The sequence below is a fragment of the Trifolium pratense genome, linkage group LG2 (assembly GCF_020283565.1).
Source record: "Trifolium pratense cultivar HEN17-A07 linkage group LG2, ARS_RC_1.1, whole genome shotgun sequence".
Classification (NCBI taxonomy): Eukaryota; Viridiplantae; Streptophyta; class Magnoliopsida; order Fabales; family Fabaceae; genus Trifolium; species Trifolium pratense.
In genome coordinates, this window is record NC_060060.1 from 68,093,939 (window position 1) to 68,113,788 (window position 19,850).

The 19,850-nt window shown below is 32.5% G+C and overlaps 1 long non-coding RNA gene across 1 annotated transcript; it reads left to right on the forward strand.

Moving 5' to 3' along the window:
- Positions 1-8,265: 8,265 nt before the first annotated feature.
- LOC123907806 lies at positions 8,266-19,390 on the forward strand. The gene is made up of 24 exons (XR_006809491.1): positions 8,266-9,034; positions 9,187-9,233; positions 9,336-9,376; positions 9,454-9,555; positions 9,765-9,857; positions 10,219-10,258; positions 10,514-10,549; positions 10,716-10,796; positions 10,926-11,009; positions 11,296-11,469; positions 12,214-12,266; positions 12,363-12,514; positions 12,616-12,680; positions 13,039-13,137; positions 13,588-13,662; positions 13,828-13,984; positions 14,164-14,210; positions 14,280-14,343; positions 15,074-15,835; positions 15,963-16,015; positions 16,284-18,484; positions 18,784-18,860; positions 18,985-19,058; positions 19,367-19,390. It is a non-coding gene; the product is annotated as an uncharacterized LOC123907806 (long non-coding RNA).
- The last annotated feature ends 460 nt before the right edge of the window (positions 19,391-19,850 follow it).

A 19,850-nucleotide genomic window follows, 5' to 3' on the forward strand; every position in this document is an offset into this window, starting at 1 on the left:
CACGCAAGTAGAAACAACACTTTTATGTTAATAAAAAGTCAAATATGAGTTCAAGAATACAATGTGCAAGAACTATTATTCTTAGACCAAATTCTAATTTTATGGAGAGTGGACACACAAATTATTCTCATGAAGACCAATCATATGTTCTCTTGTTAAAATCCTTCAAATAATAAATCCAACAAAAAATGGATATTAATTTAAAACCTTTGAAGGAGGATCTTTTACATAAGTCATAACAAAATCTCAATTTTTTTAGAAGCCATGTTCAAAAAGTTCTACTTAATCATCAATTAAGCAAACTATAGGTTAATCAAGATGTGCAACAAAATTAGATTCATCCAAAGTTTTATATTAAGAAAGGTGCACATATAAAAGACTTATTGAAAAAAAATGTTTTTCATGAAAAAGTACTATAAGTCAAGCTTATGGAAGACCAAAATATGACATATATTGATTATCAAAATTATGAGTTTTTGTCATTTTTGTTCTAAATGTTTTGGTCTATCATGAAGAATAATTAAGAGACTAACTCCAAAAATTATTCATTGATCATCAAGGATAATTTTTCATTAAGCACATAACATAGCTTGCACAAAAAAAAAATTGATTAACACTGTAATCAATATACTTTTTAAAACATATGCCACAAGACCATAAAAAATTGAATTAAGACAAATGTTAATTCAATCGATTTTTGGCATGTTAAATTAAAACTCGATCATTGTGAAAATAGAGAAAATATGACTTGATATCAAATTAAACAACCCTTAACAAAATTTTAAAAGCAATATGAGTAGCATATTTGAAAAAGAAATGCTTACAAGGGTGTAAAAAGATGATATTGCACAAAAATGAAGTTCATTCACTTCACACTTAACATGATAATATGAAAGAGATTATTTTGCAATGTGTGAACCAAAATCATGAAAAGTATAGGAACAAGGATTGCAAACCTTATTGCTTTAAAGCTATTTGAAAGCATAAACATATACAATTCAAAAAAAATGATGTACAAGTTAAGCTTTAAATTCATATACTTGCATTTCAGACACTATTCTTGATTTCAAGATCATTCAATCAATCACATAATAACATTTCATAAAGATATTCAAACTTATTATAATGCAAATGTGATCAAATTTAAAAATTTGTGTACCTCATTTAATGACTTCCCTCTCATGAGATTTTAATGATGAGAACATCTTGAATTGTTTTATAATTCCACCATATGCTGATCATTGTAAATAGAGGACACTTTATTGATGACTGAGGAGAAAAGATTTATCCTTTGATGCATTCTCCAATGTTGAGTAAATTCATCCTCTTAGATATTCTCTAAGAAAAATCATCTACATTGAGGAGAAAAGATTTATCCTTTGATGCATTCTCCAATGTTGAGTAAATTCACCTTCTTAGATATTCTCTAAGAAAAATCATCCTTGTAGAGTAACTTTAGGTAATAGGGATGAAGAGGAAATCATGTTTAGAACAAATTACTCATAACTCAATGTTGTAATCAGAAACATTTGGATTTCATCATCATTTGATTTTCCTTGAGATCATTCTTAGAACTTTATGATCCTTCAAGAATGAGATCCACATGCTTATTCATTTTTCATTTTCTTCAAAAGAAAATTTAGTTGACATTCCATCAATGGTAATTTTAACAAATTACTTGAGAATTCATAACTGAAAAAGGATTCTATAGATCCTTGGGTAGAATTCATCAATAGTGAAAAGAGTGATTGATTAACCGGTTTGGTTGTGAGAGTAAAACCTTCAAATATCATTGCAGCAATTTGAGAAGAGGTTAATCCAAGACCAATGTCAATGCTTTAACTAAAATTCAATGAGGTGTCAAGATAATAAAAGCAGGACTGAGATTGGTTATCTTCAAGTAGAACTTATTTGCCTTTGACACTTGTTGCCTTTGCAGGGAGAACATTCTTAGATTGATCTGCTGAATGAAACGGAGAATTTAAGTAACTCGTCCAAGTTATTTTCTTTTCCATATTCCTATCTCCTTTTTTGTTCCCAACCTCAGTAGTAGAGTCCTCAGGATTAACAAACTCATTTTTCATTTGATGAACATTTGAAGTCAAAGGTAGTGCAAAAGTTGACTGTTTTCTTCTTCTTGAAGTCAATCTTGATGATATGAATAATCTTGGTGAAGATCATCCCATAAGGGAGAGTAACTTTCCTTGTTACAGACTCTGCTGCATTGATCGTATGTTGCAAGATGATGTGTGAGAGATTCAGCTTCAATCACTTAGTAAGGTGATACATGACAAACATGACATTCTCCAAAACCTTTTCTTTGCTTTCTTTTCTAGGAAATACACAATGTTGACATATATTGTGAAACAACTTGAATTCTTTCTCAAGAGTTGATGAAGGAGATTCATTCATCTTAACACCAATTGCAAATTGAACATTTCTATGACTAAATTATTTCTTCGCAATTTCAAAACGGTGTACCAATACCATTGTTCATTCCAATGGAGAATGTTATTGTTATATCAATGGAGCTTTTAAAGGTTCCATCTTGAGGATGATGGAAAGTCAACTCCCAACTCTTTGGATGTATTTGTAAAGATGATGTTCGAATAATTTCAATCTATTGATCCATGATTTCTTGTCGTTGTTGTTCATTAACATCAACACCACTATTATATCTTCTCTTCATATCAAACTCATTAAAAGTAAAATGCATAAAGAGAGTATCCCAAAAATTGTTTTCTTTACTATGCCAAAAATAGTAATAACATCAAAAATATAAAATCATGATATGATTGAATTTTTATACTTTCAAAATGGCATGAAGTTTTACTCAAGATACAAACATGATTCAAAAACATAACATGTAATATCTATGGTTTCTTTCAAGAGTATTTTTCAACGTTTAAAAATATTTTAGCCATTAAAACAACTCTATTTTTGTTGAAATTCTAAATCAAGAAAAATCAACTGAAATACCATTTTCTTTAAAGAAAGTTGTGAAAGAAAGTTTTTTATAATCTCCACATGATCACTACTTATAGAAAATGATTTTTGAGCTTCTAACAAATGAACCCTTTTTCAAAGAACTTAAAAAGGGTTAAAAGGCACCACTCTTATGCTCTTAAAAATAATGTCCAAGTGGATCATTGAATAAATCATTTAGAATAAAGAAGTCATAAGACTTGTAGTTTTGACAAGAACAAATAAACCAATATGAAGTGGTTCAAGAGTTTTTTGGTTGAAATTGTATTTTTGAAAAAGAAGACAACTTCTTGATACAATAAATATAAGTTTACAAATTATATCATTTTCACAACCAATTTTGAAAAATATCTTATCAGACCAAATTTGAATAAATTTGCAATAGTTGTCATATTTGACAAAACTCTTTTATGCCAAAAACATTTAAAGTATCATATGGTCTAAAATTCATCTATGTATTAACATAAAGATTTTAAATGAAAAATCATGATCATGAGGATGAATATGAAATAACTTCAGTTCCAATGTTACCAAATTAGAGAAGTTATGTGTTACACCTTTAACATATCAATCATCCTTAATTTATGCAAAATCATTTTAGTAATGATACAAATACCTTTGGTTTGATTTTTGTCAATGATTCCAAAGGTTGCAGATCACATTCATCCTTTTTTAAATATGAGGAAATATTGTCTTTCTCAAGTCATATTCCTTGAGTATCAATTTTCCAAGTCTTAAGGCTTTTTCTTGACTGCTTAAAGATGTTCCTGCAACACAAGTTAGTAATGATTTTGGTACCCATAGTGATCTGGGTCCTTGAAGGTTAGTGTCATTCCTCTTATAAGATTTCTTCTTATGATGATAAGTTGATATCTTATAGGAAGTTTTGGAATAAGAATGTATTTTGAGAACCTTCTGAGAATGTTCTTGTTTCTGATGAGAATGTTCTTTTCTTTTGAATTTTTTCTTAAAACAAAAGGATTCAATATGTCCATATTTGTAACAATATGAGCATTTGTATCTCTGTAATTTTTTATCTTTATGAGGAACAAGAAAATTCTCATAAGACTTTTGTTTTTGAAAATTTCCACAACCTAAATAAGTTTTTTCAAAAATTACTACTTGTGATTCCTTTATGTTTTGAAAAGTTTCTCTAGATTTTGCAGAACTTGTAATGTCGTTTTTCAATTCTAAAACATTTCCTTTCAAAACATCATTCTCTTCATGATTCATAGAGCATTCTGGAAGATGATTATTGATTTCTTCCTCGTTGAGAATCTTTGTTTGTTCAAACATTTCCAAATGAGAGTATTGCAATTCTTGAATCATTTTAAAATATTTATCATTTAAGATTTGCAATTTCTCATTTTCTTTCTCAATCTCAAATAGTCGATTTTCCATAATTGTATACTTTTGAGATATAATGTTTGAGGTTTTTAGAAGATTATCAAATCCAACTTCTATTACTTTACATGCAGGACAAAATTCAAAAGTTGTTACCTCTTTATCTACCATTGAACATGAGTTGCCTTTTTCTTCTATTTTTGAGCCATCTAAGTCATCTTTAGTTGCCATCGTAGATTTCATCTTTGAAGCAAGCTTTCTTTGCACTTTCTTGTTCTTAGGACATTTAGTTTTGGAATGTCCCTTCTTTTTGCATTTATGGCTCGAACTTTGATTTGCAGGTTTCGTCATCACTTCCTTCCTGAATCTTTTCCTCTTACACTGTTAAGTGCTCAAACCTTAGAGGCAGAGCTCTGATGCCAATTGAAGTGGAAGAAATAGTCACAAGAAAGGGGGGGGTTTGAATTGTGACCCTTTTTTTAAAAATTAATCCTGCATTCTACAAAATTGATCTCAAGTGTATACTTGGATAAATGTTAGTGAATTATAGAACAACTTGGTCTGAGAACGTTCTTTACTATAAAATAGATTGTTCTGGGAACGTTATCTACTGCGTGACAATTCAAATTAAATATAATGAAGTGCTTTGTGTGATGTGTGTTTACAGTAAATAAAAGAGAATAAGGAAGAGAAACAACACAAACAATTATCCTGGTTCACCCCCTAATAGTATGGGCTACTCCAGTCCTCACGCTCCTGTGAGATTATCCACTATGAGATACTACCGATCTCAAATTACACTTCTTCCTTGATCTAGTCCAAGATCATAATCTTCCAAACTTCACTCGCTTGATCTACCTAAGTCCTCCAGACTTTATAAGGTGTCACTCAATCAATAGTTACGTATTGACTTGAGCCAATCTTTTACAAATGATGATGGTTTGGATCTTCAAGCTTTTACAAAAACTCAAACAATTGAGAAGCTTGTTACAATGAAAAAACTCTCAGTTCACTCAAATGATATACTGATCCTAGTATTGAGATTACAATGTTTGGAGTGAGAGAGATTTAAATAAAGAGACAAAGATGTAACCACTTAAAAATGGGTTATGTTGAAAAATGGTCTCTTGAGTTATTTGCTTTTAGAAACTCAAAGGTTAGTTTGAGAAGCAAATAAAAACACTCTAAACTCAGAAGTATGATGAGAATGTAGATCTTGAGTGTGAGTGATAAAAGAAGAGTTTCATGACTTGTAGACAAAAACAAGTGATTGATGATTTGTAGCTTCAACTCTTGCTCTTCAATGTTGCCAAAGCCTTCCTTTTATAGTTGAACCTTGAGTTTTCAGTTCCTTGGTCCCAAAGGAAGTTCTCCAACGGCTAGTTGATTCAAAATAGACAGCTCATGCTGAATTGTTAAGTGGATAAGCTCAAACTGATATTTCTCAGAACGTTCTCCCTGCTGTTCTTCATATTTTCACTTAAAAGGGCCAAAATGACAGCTTGCAATGGGCTGTAGATAGTTGTTCATTGCTTCCTCACCAAGTATATCCGTTATAGACCATTTAGGCACGTTTTGGCCAGCTGTAGATGAGCTTGCAACTTCAAAAGCAAAGGACAGTCATTCTCAGCATCATTCTGAGATCGTTCTCCAATCTGGGCGAATTTTACACTTGATCTTCAAATGGAGAATGATGCAGAACTGTGGCCAGCTGTAGTGTGAAGGGAATGCAGCTGTGATGTCCTTGCATGACTATTCACTTGTCCTTTCCATGTACTTCCTTTTCTTGATTAATAATTAATCTCTTGGAGAATGTTCATTAAATAATGTCTTTGAAGGTACATGACAACTATGAGTTGAATGTGTGTTGTCTCATCCTTATTGGTCTATGTAATCCTTGTCTAAACATTCTTGATCCACATGATGAGATGATGCCTTGAGAATTTTTCATGTTGCACATGCTTGATCATTAACTTTGTCCAAAGAGGAAAGTCACTTTTCTTCCAATTTATTCCTTGCCTTAATTGTTCATGAACTGTTGTGATCTTGTGAGTTAAAACCAAGATAAAAGTGTTTCTTTGTCTTGAACAGAGTTGACTTAAAGAAATAAGTACTTTTGCTATGAAGCTCGTTCTTGGAGAGAATGAAGCATAAACTGTAGAATGTTCTCAGAGCATTCTTGAACCAGCATTCAAGATTTTCTTCAAGGAGTGAGACACGTGATCTTGATCAATTAACTTGAAATCTTGCTGCTGCAAAACTTCCCACAATTCCTCTTTGATGTTTTGCACACATGGTTGCTTGCTCATTGATGATCTTTAAGATTCTTTAGTGGAGGCATGAGAGTACTCATCATTGAGAATGATTAAAACTTTTATTCCTTGTGCATAAGCTCATTTGAAAAACTCATGGACCATCATTCTCAAACGTTGTCATCTTGAGAAGCTTTAGTAAAATGATACTTTGAGTAGGTTTTGAAGATCCTCAATGAATGCATCATTCCCATTAATATTAATTGTAGTAGTAAATCCTCAAAGCATATAACTCAAAAACTCATTGTAACCCTTGTCACATAAAATCAATATATTCTTGAGTAGCTTGTGATGTAGGTTTTTCCATCCTGATTCTTCAGCTATGATCCTCAAATTCTTCCTTGATTATTCAATCCTTGTTGTGATCCTTGAGTGATGAGGAAGACAATTATCCATGAAACTCACTTTCTTGCTTGATCCTTCGATGAATCTTTTTATGATTCAAAACAACAGTCTTTAAAAATCTTCTTGAAGCTTGTGATACTACTGTTGTAATTATCTGATGATACTCCAATTCTTTCATTGTTTGAGTATATAAATGCACTTGTTGACGTGAGTAGCCTCTAGCTCGTCCACTTGATAATATCTATCTTTCAACAAAAACTCAAGTGCAAACATCAGTAGATCACCATTCATAAAACTTAACATTTATTCCATAAGGTTTGTTGTCATTAAAATACTAAAATGGATTTTGCCTCAACAAGTATATCCCTGTTAATATTATTTTAAAAAGAGGACAGCTATTTTTACTTGCAGGTTTATTTTTTTATTTGGATTGTTTATCATATGTCGTTAGGGTATATGTTAACACGGTCTTTAAAAATTCACCAATTTTATTTTTTATAAAAAAAGTCATTTTTTTTGTCTCTATAAAACTTTTATGCACATAATTTTAATTTTAATTCTAAAAAAAGTCATTTTTATTTTTTATCATATGTATTTTTTACCTCTCTTAAAAATATAACAGATTTGTCAAAATAAAAAATATATATAACAGATTTTGATTTTTGTTTATAAAAATATAAAATAGGATGTTTTTGTCCTAAAATCTACTATTTTTAGGGACTTTGGTACATAAAATTTTGGGAGGACAAAAATATGCCATTTTTATTTTTAAGAACTAAAATCAAAATTTGATTTATTTTTAGGGAAAAAAAATATTTAATTATTCCTCTATTTAATTTGGTCTTTGTCAATAAAATCCCTTTTATTCATTTTAAAATTAAGTTAATGAAGTCCCTATGAGCTTAGCTCGGTTGATAGGGACATAACGTTATAAACGCAGGAGTTGGAGTTCGAATCCGGATACTCCAATTATCCACCTTTAAGATAAAATTTCTAGTCATTAGACTACTTGACAAAAAAATTAAGCTATTGAACATTTCGTTATAAGAATTATGTTACAAACGTTTTGGTCCAGTATTGACCCAACCCACCAATTCTGGTTGCAAACAAAAAAAAAGGAAAAGAGAGAGAATAAAATCACATGTTGCCAAGTTTACTTAAGCATGTGTACCAGTATAACTTGACTATCAGGTTGTGAACTTTTAATCCCTACCATTCACATAAATATATTAAATCAATGGACACAAAGCCAATTGGTCCAAGATGGACAAATGAATTTGTTGGCCCAAATTATACGGACCCTGCCTTATATTACTCTTATACAATACAATCTCACAAACAAACGAATTTAACGTTCTTCAACCCACTCTTAGATTCTTCTTCTTCCTCCCTTCCCCTCTTGCTCTCAAATTTTCAAATTTTTGCTCTCAAATTTTCAATCATTCCTATCGCTCTCGAAATGATATCATCAAGAATAACAAAAAATCTGGATACAGAAACCTTTTATTTCCTCTCCCACAAAGTACGCGAGTTCTGAAAACCCTAACTACCCAAATCGATTTCTGTTCCGATCCACTCTCATGAAGCCTTCTCGCGATGTCTGTTCTGGAAACTTGATCCACTCTCATGAAACCTTCTCGCGATGTCTGTTCTGAAACCTTTTACTACCCAAATCGATTTCTGTTCCAATCAATCGCGATGACAGCGTTGTTGTTTTCCCTAATTTTTAGATTTCGAAACCCTAATTTAAAATTTCAATTCTTGAAAATTTCTCCTAACTTTCTTTCATCCATTTCTTCAAAATTTTAATTTTTAGATTTTGAAACCCTAATTTTTACTTTGGGTTTGATTTGTTTTTGTTTTAGGCGCCGGAGACGACGTGGCAGCATCATTTGTATGGAGAGATCAACATGTGGCTGCGGCGGCGGCGTTTCCTGCCCAAGGTGGTCGTGCTTCCTGCCCAAGGTGGTCGTGCGGCTTCCATAGAAACTGGAACCAAGCTCTATATATCTAATTTGGATCATGGTGTTTCCAATGATGATATAAAGGTATTTAATCTCTTTTTTGTATGTTTTATTACTAGTAATATAAATGTCTCACTTACAGGAGCTATCATGGGACTCTATTAAAGGCTTGGCTTTACAATGTTAGACTATTTTTATGCAATAATCTCAATTTGTGAAACCTTTCTTTTCCGCAGATATATCTATAAATGCTGAAAATCTTTGCATGATAAGTTTTGAGATGGTAAGCCTTTTTTTGACAAATGAGATGTTATTCCTTAAGTTTACTCGGTTTTAGGATTTGGAGAATTTCGTGGTGCTAATTAAATGCACGCTTCTGATCCAGGTCAGGATAAACTAGAGGTTCAACGAGAACATAAATATGAGGTAAACTTCTCTGACTAGCATGGCTATCTAAAATATCCGGAAAGATCTTCTAGGCCAACCGCTTCAGCTACTCTCAGGTGTTGATATTATTGGGTGATGCAAGCAGTGCACTTGGACATATGAACAAAGGTGTAGCTGCATTGTCTATGGATAAGTTCATTCAAAGTCGACAGAGACAGGTTGTCTGTTCTTTTCTCGTGCTTTAAATTTTGAAAGCCACATTGATATTACCACCAGACCTAAAATTTAAAGCTTTTGAGTAGTACTTTCCCCACATAATTTTTTCCTTAATCTCATTTTGAGTTTTAAAAAATCTCAGGTCATGTTTAGTGATTTGATAGGATGCTGTCATGTTGATACACATGTTTAATATAACTTTGTGTGACAGGAAAACAAATGTGTGGAGGATTTTGGTGACGTTGTTAGAGAGTGAGGTGGAGCATTAATTATGTTAGGCACCTTTCTTAATCCCAGATCAAAGGTTTGTCTATTTTTAATTATGTTAGGCACCTTTCTTATTAAACCACACAGTTCATTTTACTGCACTTTTGTGTTGGATACTGTTAAAGGACAATGCTAATGATACTAAGAATGATGCACAATAGAAATTGTTTGTTGATTTAGAGTTTTGGATGTATGATGATGTGTGGTTGAGTAAACGTGTATCATAAAACTTTCGAAGCAGGTTATAGTAGATTGGTCCCTAAGGTAGCTTAACCTATTGCAGAATCCATAAAAGATGGAGCTTAATATCCTATTGGGTTCTGACTAACTGTTAACATCTAACTTCAATATGTTTTTGGCTGATGTGGTTATTTGTTTATCTTTCGTGTACAATGCAGAAAATGTTATCTGGCATAAGTCAACGTCATGATGTTCCAGGTTTGTACATGCTTTTAGTCCTAACTAGTCATAATGGATTTTCTCTAACGCTGTTGTTCTCATCTGCTGTTATTGACCATAAATTGTTTTCTTCATCATGATTTTATATACTTTTTAATCAGACATTTGAGTTTCGACTTCCTTTTGGTTTCAATCTCTTACATTCCTCCTTTTATTTTAATCCATCTCTCATCTAATTATCTCTGACCTTACTTTTTCTTCGCACGTCTGAAATGCTCCTCCTCATACGTGAAGATGAGAATAATGTGCTGCTTGCCGTCACCGACGAAGGTAACGACGACCCAAACCTTTTTTCCCCCCTGTTGCTTTCTTTTGTCCCCAATTGCTATTTTTAAAGCCTTTTTACGTTGTCCATATGGTTATGCTAAAAGTTATATCATTTTATTGATTTGCTTTCTACTCTCACTTGAAACCTAATTTCTTAATTGTTGCAAAGGGTAAAAGGAAACGGGAAGATAGAGCATGGTCGAGATTTCCCAAAAATTATAATAGATAGAATTTGTTATCGAATAATCAGGTGAGTATATCCAAACAAACCCATTCATTCTTTTTAATTGAATATTTTCTAATGTTGTCTCCTAATTAATATTCACCTTTTTTTAATTATGAATTTGGGGATCTTTGATTTTGTTTTTATGAAATATAGTGACTAAACCCGTTCCTGGGAGTCAAGGAGAGCATGGTGTTATTGGAACGGCGAGAAGAATTCCTTTAAAAGATATTGCTAACGGTAATGAATCAATTTAAATGCAATTCTGTATAGTAGTGTAATCATTATTAATTGAAATACACTTCTGCAACTGCTATTTCAACCTGCTGTAGTGATTTTGGACGTACCTTTTTTTTTTTTGCAGCATGAAGTGTGTTGGTTGTGTCTGTTTTATAGCAATTGTGCTTTGAACCAAATATGCCCTGTTTTTGCAGCATCGTTATTTTTCACTATCAGAATATAATTATTAGCCTTCTATGGAAGAAATTGAGTTAGAGTTTTTGAATTTGATTTTGTATATCTGCAGTTGGTTCTTCATCTTTAAAAAAAACAGCAAAATCATCAGCAACAACAAGTTCGTTGAAGGCAGGGAAATATACAGTACGTAATGGTACATTTATTAATCGCGCAAGATGTTCACTAAGAGCTTCGTTTAGGCGGAATGTGGAATCTATCAAACCACGTCATATTGCATTCCAAGGTAATTATGTTTGAATATGCTATTGGTTTATTAAAAACATAACTAAACAGAATGGTACTGATTATATCATTAAAAATATTTGTACCCTGTTTAAAAAACCACCAGCTGCTATATTAGATGCAATATCGGCTCTTATGACTATGATTTAGTTGTTTATAATAACTTTTCCTATCAGACATAACCAGCAGATAGGAAATATAAGTTCTTTATTGAAACATATAATTGTAAATATAAGTTTTTAACCTGTCTTCTTTAAGTATCCTTTTTTTTTTATAACAATAACATTTTTATCGCACAGATGTCGTCGATATTACATTGATTAATCATCATGACGAGAACCAAATGATATGCGCAAATAATGCTGAAGAATCAGATATACCGTCTAATTCGGGTTTTCTTATTCAGATATATCCGCTTTCTTATTAACAGATACTTCTTATTCAGTCTAATTTAGTTTTTTTTTTTAAATTTTTTCATTTATCTTTTTGATTCTAACACAATCAAATTTGTAACTTTCTATCTCTCTTTCTCCGATGTATAATAAAAATCAAATTAATCAGTATATCTTCACTTTATTTGTTTCTGATTATGATGATGTGTTGCTTATAAATCTCCAATCAAGGTCTTTTTTATGAATGATTCTTTTCAATTCAACTAGTTTGTTTGTGTATTTGTCTGTTTGTTGCTTCTCATATTCCCTAACTAACTAACTAACAACATTCCACATTACTCATTCAACAACAGTGCTGCTGCAAACATGGCCAACCAACCTAACTTTGCCCGGGATACTTGGAAAGGTACTTTATGATTGTTTTTTGTGTGCGAAGAAATCTTATTATCGACTATTTACTTGTTTGTGCCACAACATAACCTAACCATACAATGATTCTCAGATACAGATGACTGGAAACGATAAAGACCAGAGATAAATGGCCACTTCTGATTACTTTTAGGGCCGATCCTGATCTCGAACTTAAATTGAAAAATATCATCATACAACAACTAGACATGCTGCTAGTGATGTTTCTGGACTTGCTGTCAAATGGTACATATATCTTTTTACCAACGAACCAATATCATATTATCAAACCACTCTCCACATTACAGATTAAGTGTTGTTTTAATTCTTTTTGTTATAATTTGCAGCCTTGCTCCGTTAGTCAGGAAGATGAATGAGCCTTGCACCGTTAGTCATCATGCCTATTGAAATGGTTGAGTTTATATGCTTTGCATATTAACTTATCTCTTTGTTTAAAACTTGTTGTCCAGAATCACTTTGGTGTTTTGTTCTCAATCCTTTATGCTTTCAACACCTTATTTTATATGTTTTCCTAGTTCTCTGTTCCTTGTATTACCCATTTCTTAACATGATATTGAGAACATGCGTATGGTTATTGAGCTTTACCCTTTTTGCTAATTTAATTTATATATTGTTATGTGGTTTAGTTATAGTTTGCTGTTAAGTTCGCAGTAGCTTTATCAACACATTTAACAAGTTTTTATTGCTAGTTTGTGACTATTCTTTAGTTTTCATGCCTTTACTTATGCTATGTGTTTTGTATGTTATAGTTTCAGATGACAATGGAAGTTACACAGATCCAATTAAATGCCCAAGTAGTGGATGGTGCTGTGAGGAAACAAGCTGAAGATAACTTGAAACAATTCCAGGTTTGTTTTTCAGTTTATATTTTTGGACGGCTCTTGGCAATTTCTATTGGGAACACAGTAAGATGTTAAATCCTGCTCAGGGTTTTTTATGTTTACTTATTATTAACTATTTTTTATTTAAATTTGTTGTGAAGTATACACTATGTATATGCACCTTTTAGCTGATTGTCAAGCACAAAACCCATGCTTTTATACATATACACAAGATAGATTTTATACTTAGCTAAACAAGGGTGTTTTGTTGTATTTTAAAATGGTCATGCTACTAGGACAGATAACTTGCTGATGTAAAAACTTGCCGCTGGCATTCTCATTCCTATAAAATGAATTTATAGTAGTTAAAGCCAATTTTCAAGACAGCATTCTTTCAAAGTTCAAAGCTTTTTTGTTATTTGAAAAGTTGTATTTATATTCATTTTTGTCTGCTTGGAACATTTGTCTCATCTGCAGATACCAGCAGCAGCGAAGACACAATGATGGTACTGAAGATGCTGGCCTTGTTGGTCATATATTCATCTACATGAGGTTTTTTTTCTTTCTTTTTTCTTTTCATGACATGTTAACTAGTACAATTTTAAATTTTATAATCTGTCTATCATTGAACCATCAATTAGTAACCTATTCCCCCTATGAGAAAATTTTCATATAAGGAGATCCATGATCATTGTTTGGCTTTGGTTGTTTTTCTAGTTCAAATTTTGGCGTTCCTCTGGTGGTCTATTCCAAAGGAAAAACTATCAATGTGAAGGAGGTGCTAGCTGCTGGTCCTCGGCCTCAACCTATAATGGAAACAGTTTTAATTACTCTGATGCATGTTGGATTACATAGTGAGAAGGTGGAGTTAGAGGTAATCTTATTGATGCGTCATATATATATATATTTTTTTTTGTTTACTTTTAAAGTGCTTTGATCCATTCTTGTACCTCTGTCTAGTGTTATTCTAGTGTATGATACAAAATAGTCAAGTTTGCTTTTTATTTAGTAGTGCCGTTTGTTTCCTTTCTGATTCTGGATGCCTTTTTTCAGGCTGTTTTTATGATATGCGTGGTTTCTGCTGTTGATTCTTGTCAATGGTAAACAATATTTCCGTGTCATTTTAAGAAGCTTCCCTTTAGTGTCTTATCTTCCGTAACGTGTTTTAGAGAATTGGTCTGCACTGTACTTGACGATCTTTCTAAGGAGCTTCAGTATATGACTAGAACGAAGGTAATTGTTTTTTATGTCTTTGTTTAAATTTTGACCTTGTGCAATATCTATTTGATTGTAGTTTGGTACTACCAAATGTCTTTGTTTATTTATAGTTAGATGCAAATTTAATTGTAATTTTGTTTTTTATAGAACCCATTTTTATTATAGAAAATTTTATTGGCAGATGCTTATTTGCTCTATTATGATCTCGGACAATAACTTGATTTTCATGCTTTTGTTCCGTATACATGTTACGAAGTATTGAGTGAGATTTACTGCAAGGTAATAGCTCAACTTTGCTTCTAGTACTGCTCTAATAAAAAGTCTGTTAGTTGCAAAGGCGATCTGCGATCCTTAAATATAGGACATGAACAAGCTGCGAGAGATATTTTGAATTCCATTTGTAATTTGATAAAAAATTTATGCTTCCGATTTGAAGAATTGAAAATCGTTTTATTTCTAAATTTTTAAAATTAGAAAATATTTTCTAAACACTATTTTCAAACCAGCGATTAGGGAAAGAGAGGGAGAGATAAGGCGAGGACGACCGGAAATGTCTTTGGTTTACAATAGAGGCTATTTGTGTGGATGCGAGTTGGTGACTGCAGTTGGAAAGAGAGAAATGTCCTGCTACCATCAAAGGGTGAAATACACTCTGTGGTGTGAGACATTAGGTATTGTGCCTTATGAGAATGTTGACATGGTAAGATGAAGTGTGGTCATGCTGACAGGGATCATGTCCTTGCAGAGTGGCAATTGGTGGAGATGGTAGCTGCGTGTGATGGTGTGTTCAGATCTTATTCTCGACGAAGGAGATGGAAGATAGATGTGTTGCAGATCTTGTGATGGAGGGCTGCTGATCTGGTTGTAGATCTTGTGGATGGCTGCCGATCTGGTTGGAGATCTTGTGAAAGAAGGATGCGGTTAGAGAAGAGAAGAAGAGATTGCGTGTTATGATGCAATAATTTTAGTTTCGTACTCTATTTTGTTCGTTGAATGTCTTCCAAGAATGCAATAATTTTTGCTTTTGCTAGTGTTATATTTCTTGTCCTCGTCTATAAGTTTTCACTTTTCACCTTTTTGTTCCTTTTTCCAGGTGTCCTGGACATTTTTATCATGTACGGTGCATATACAACTACCAGCTCTATCACGGATTTTTCTAAGATTTCTTTGGTTTAGCCTTGCTTTAGTTTTGTAACTTTCCTTTATGTGTATATTTGCCCAAAATAATGATTTTTATCTTATATCTTCAGGTTTTTGTTGTTTTTTATTGATGTGTTGATGATGTTTACATTTACAACTCTTTGTTATGATGGCAGAAAAGCACTCCAGGAAGAGAGTAAAAGCGATTCAAATTCGGTTATTTTCAGATTTTATGTTATTGTTGTCGGGATTTATGCCGATGTCCAGTTTTTCATTAGTTTCCTCATGCAGATTCCTGCATTGTCATCTTCTGACAAACCAATGTGATCGTTGGCCTCTCATTCGCTTTTTGAAGTGGCCGCGCCAGGTTTTGTGTCTTCATTTGCACTTGTTTTTGTAATTGTATTATCGATGAATTCATCTTATTTTGTATGTTCAATATCTTTTGTGGTTATGCTGAATGCCGATATCGGTTTTTATATTGACTAATGAAGGAACGACATTATGTTGGACGGGGAATGTATGAAAGGAGTTTCGATTTCATAAAGTATGCACTGGATATTGTCTTGTATAATTTTTCTTTACTTATAATACATGTAGAAGTACTAAGATATTTGCTTCCATTTCCAATACATTTTTGTGAGAAGTTTAGGGGCTTTAGTTTTTTTAATTAGAAGCGAGTACTATAAGAGAGACTCCTCTTTGTGAGGGACTGTATCCTGTGTTTTTCCCAGTTTAATTTAGAAATATATAATTAAAACTACCTTATTTGTGTGATTTTTTTTTATTAAGATACACCTTGTTGCTTTTCTCAGGTATATGCTGTTTTGGCTTGTCATTTTGAGTGCAAAATTTTTATTTGCTTACTTTCTTCAGGTACGTGACATACTCATAGTTGCCTCCAAATTGGAATTATACTGGTAGAACTGGTATCTAAATTAATTAAATATACTGAATTTACTAGAATATTTTAGATAATAAATCTTGAAGCACTGTTCCGAAGAGCAGTGATTACATATAATGCAGTAGCAGTTCTTCCTCTGGCCAAAACTGACAGATTCATTTTCTGACGTAACAATTACAGAAGTTACACACAAATGACAGGAATTTGAGAGCCCGTCCTCTCCCTAACCAACCGGTTTATACCAAATAATGCCTCAATTAAAACAACAAACTACTATTTATAGAGTTACACACACACTAACAAAAACATAACTGACATAATTAAAATAACTTCTCCTAATAATATAATAACTGCCATTAATTACATAATAAATACGTAATAATATTTACTAATAAGTGGTCTAACGTATGCATCTGTTTGTTCTTGTGTGCCTATGTGTGGGTGAGTGGATAATATTGCTTGTACCTACTGTGCGTATGCTTATATGCTTGTACACTTGAATGTTTTATTTTTGAGGTTTTCAGATCAAGCCACTTGTGAAACCAACAAGGGACATAATAAAAGAGAAAAACTTAGTTTACTCTTGTCATGATTTTGTATCTAAAAGTAAGCGGTGGTCTGTTTAAGTTTGTGGTTATGTCTTTTTGTTTCCTGTTGATGCTATTGGCTACTAAAGTGCCTTTATTTTTGCTGATAATCTCAATGCTTTGACAATTGTTAGCATATGGTCTCAAGTGGTTTTCGTAAGTGCATCACTGTTTTGCCTTTTTACCCCCTTGTATGCTTTAGTTCTACTTTTTTCGTTAATGATAGCTTTCTTCTCTCGTGGGGATGAAATTGTCATTCAAGAGGTTGTTGAAGTTTGGTATGAACTATGAAGTAGCACAGATATTAATGTGATATTTATGTACGGTATCATTTATGAAGCCTTCTAGCATTTTATGTTTATGTTCATTTGCACTCAAAACAAGCTTTTCTGCTGAAAGCTATATCTTGAAAAACATGTTTAGCTCTTGTAAGTTGTAACTCAAATACTCAAATAAATATATTATTTTAGGAGGTATTGAACTAATATTGAGTTGGAACATTTTCAGTACTGATGGTTGTTTTTGTTATTGATTTATCTCATCCTTTTCACCTTGACTGTTTCTATTGTGCAGGAGAATGAGGATAGATATATTATACTACCTAGGAGATGCTGCTCTGTTTTCCTATTAATATAAATAAAATACTTTACATTTTTTTTTTTTTTAGCGTTTATAATATAGCTCCATTACTAAGATTTTGCATCTACAAACGGTTCCCCCCGAGAGCCCCTTGATTGATTATTTGGCTTTCGTCAGGCTCACAACGGTAAATAAGCGATTCGCGGGAGGCCACCTGTGTCCATTGTTTTATATTTTAGTTTATTATTATAATTTTATTATGTTGGCATGTTTGATTTTGATTTTAGGAAATTCAACGTCTTTTTCCCAGAAAGTTGCGCTCAAGATGGCTTGTACCTTACACTGTTAGTCAAGTCTTTCTTCATGGAGCACTTGAAGCTTCTAAAGAAGATGGCACCACTTTCATAGTTAATGGACAACATGCAAAACATTACGAGGAAGGGTTGCTCCAAGTGAGATATGTCGTTTGCCTCAGTGATTGAAAGCTTTCTCAGGGAAGTCACTGTTACTCTCTCACTTATTTACTTCTGTGCCTGGTTGAATATTTGACATTGAAGACCATGCTCTGAACTAGCACAGTGTGCTATGTTGACTATCTTTTTGTAAACTATCTTCTAAATGTGAGATTTGAGCCTCTATAAGGGGATACATTCTAGAACTTGTCTTGTGTTCCACTGAAATTGAAATGCATAAAATTGCAGGGTAAGGGGACATATAAGAATGATAAGGCTGGATTGACACTTGCTGATCTTGCTTACCGACGTGCAAAAGCAGTGAAGAATCATCAAAAGAAATCTAATAAATCTAATCCTTTGCCAAAACCTTCCTCTTCCAGGCTAGAGGAAATGCGGGAGCTATTCCAGAGTGACGTGAAGGATAAAAAGCCGAAACGGAGAGGTTCTTGAACAGGAAAGAAGGCGAAGAAGTCATTGAAAAGCAAGTCAAGGTATCAATTGAAAAATCTATCTCATTTTTGAAACTCTTATCTGATCTTTTTAGGCATCGATAGAAATATTAATTTTGTTCTTGATCAACTCATAAAAATGTCTTTTGTTTCTGTTCTGTAATTAATGTGGAGTTGTGGTCTGAGGCTTTCAATCGGGCAACTTAACAAATAATGATATAATCCTTTTCATTTTCTTGGTGCTAATAAAATGTCTAAATATTTTTTACTTAATATCTTCCTCTAAATAGAAAGCAGAACATATCAGTTAATAAATTTGTGATATTTTCTTTCTTTTCCAGTGTAAGAAAATATGGTTTATCCTTTAATTCACTTCCATAACTCTCATTATACGGTGACTGAGATACTACATTTAACAGTGAGATTCATCCCATTCCCATTATATTTTAATTTTTTTTACCATTTTCATGTGGAAAATTGACATAAATTCTATTGCATTTCAATCTTCTAACTTTACTTTGTTTTCATTTTTTTTCTTCCAGAAAAGTGGTTTCTTTTATCAATCACAAGTTTCATAACACTGGCAGGGTTGCAATGCATGTCTCATATAATTTTTGTAATGCCAATATTTCTTTTCAGTAAACTTTCACTTTATTGTCTATGGCTTTGTTCTCAAATTGAGAACCCAAAATCTACACTACTCACTAACTCAAGTTGTTTTGCATATTATGTTGTCTATGGTTTACAATGTTTGATCTACTTCTACTATATTTTAAACGTATACGGAACAAAAAATATTTTTGAATTGTGTGGGAGATGATTTTGAACCAGTTATGTTGAATTGTGGCTACCATATTAATTTAAGAGGAGATACTTGGAATTTTACACAGAACTTAGAGTTAATTTATCTCGTTCTTTTTGCAGCTGTAACCAGTGCTGCCATGCTGATTGGTTGCAGTTCCCAGGAATTAATAACGGCATTATCTACCCATAAAATCCAACCTTGCGAGCGAGGACACTGTTGCCACAAGTTTGACATTATTGCAGGTTTGTTTATTACTCAAACACGTCCGTTCAATTTTTTGTGGCTCTAAATGCTCTATATTCAGTATGTTTATCTATCTATATTTTTCACATTCTATTCTCAGGCAATTGAAACAAGAGATACAATTGCCAAATTTATTTATGCAAGCTTGTTTGAATGGCTTGTACAACAAGTTAACAAATCACTTGCAGTGGGTGAAAACCATACAGAGAAATTCATTAGTATCCTTGCTTTTTATGTGTTTCAGCCATTCCAGGTATTCAATTTGTATTAATTTGCTAACATGGAGATAAGAGACTCTTGAAGTAAACAAATTGTGTGCATTTTTTGGAACAATGAAAATGCCAAAAAGAATTCATTATT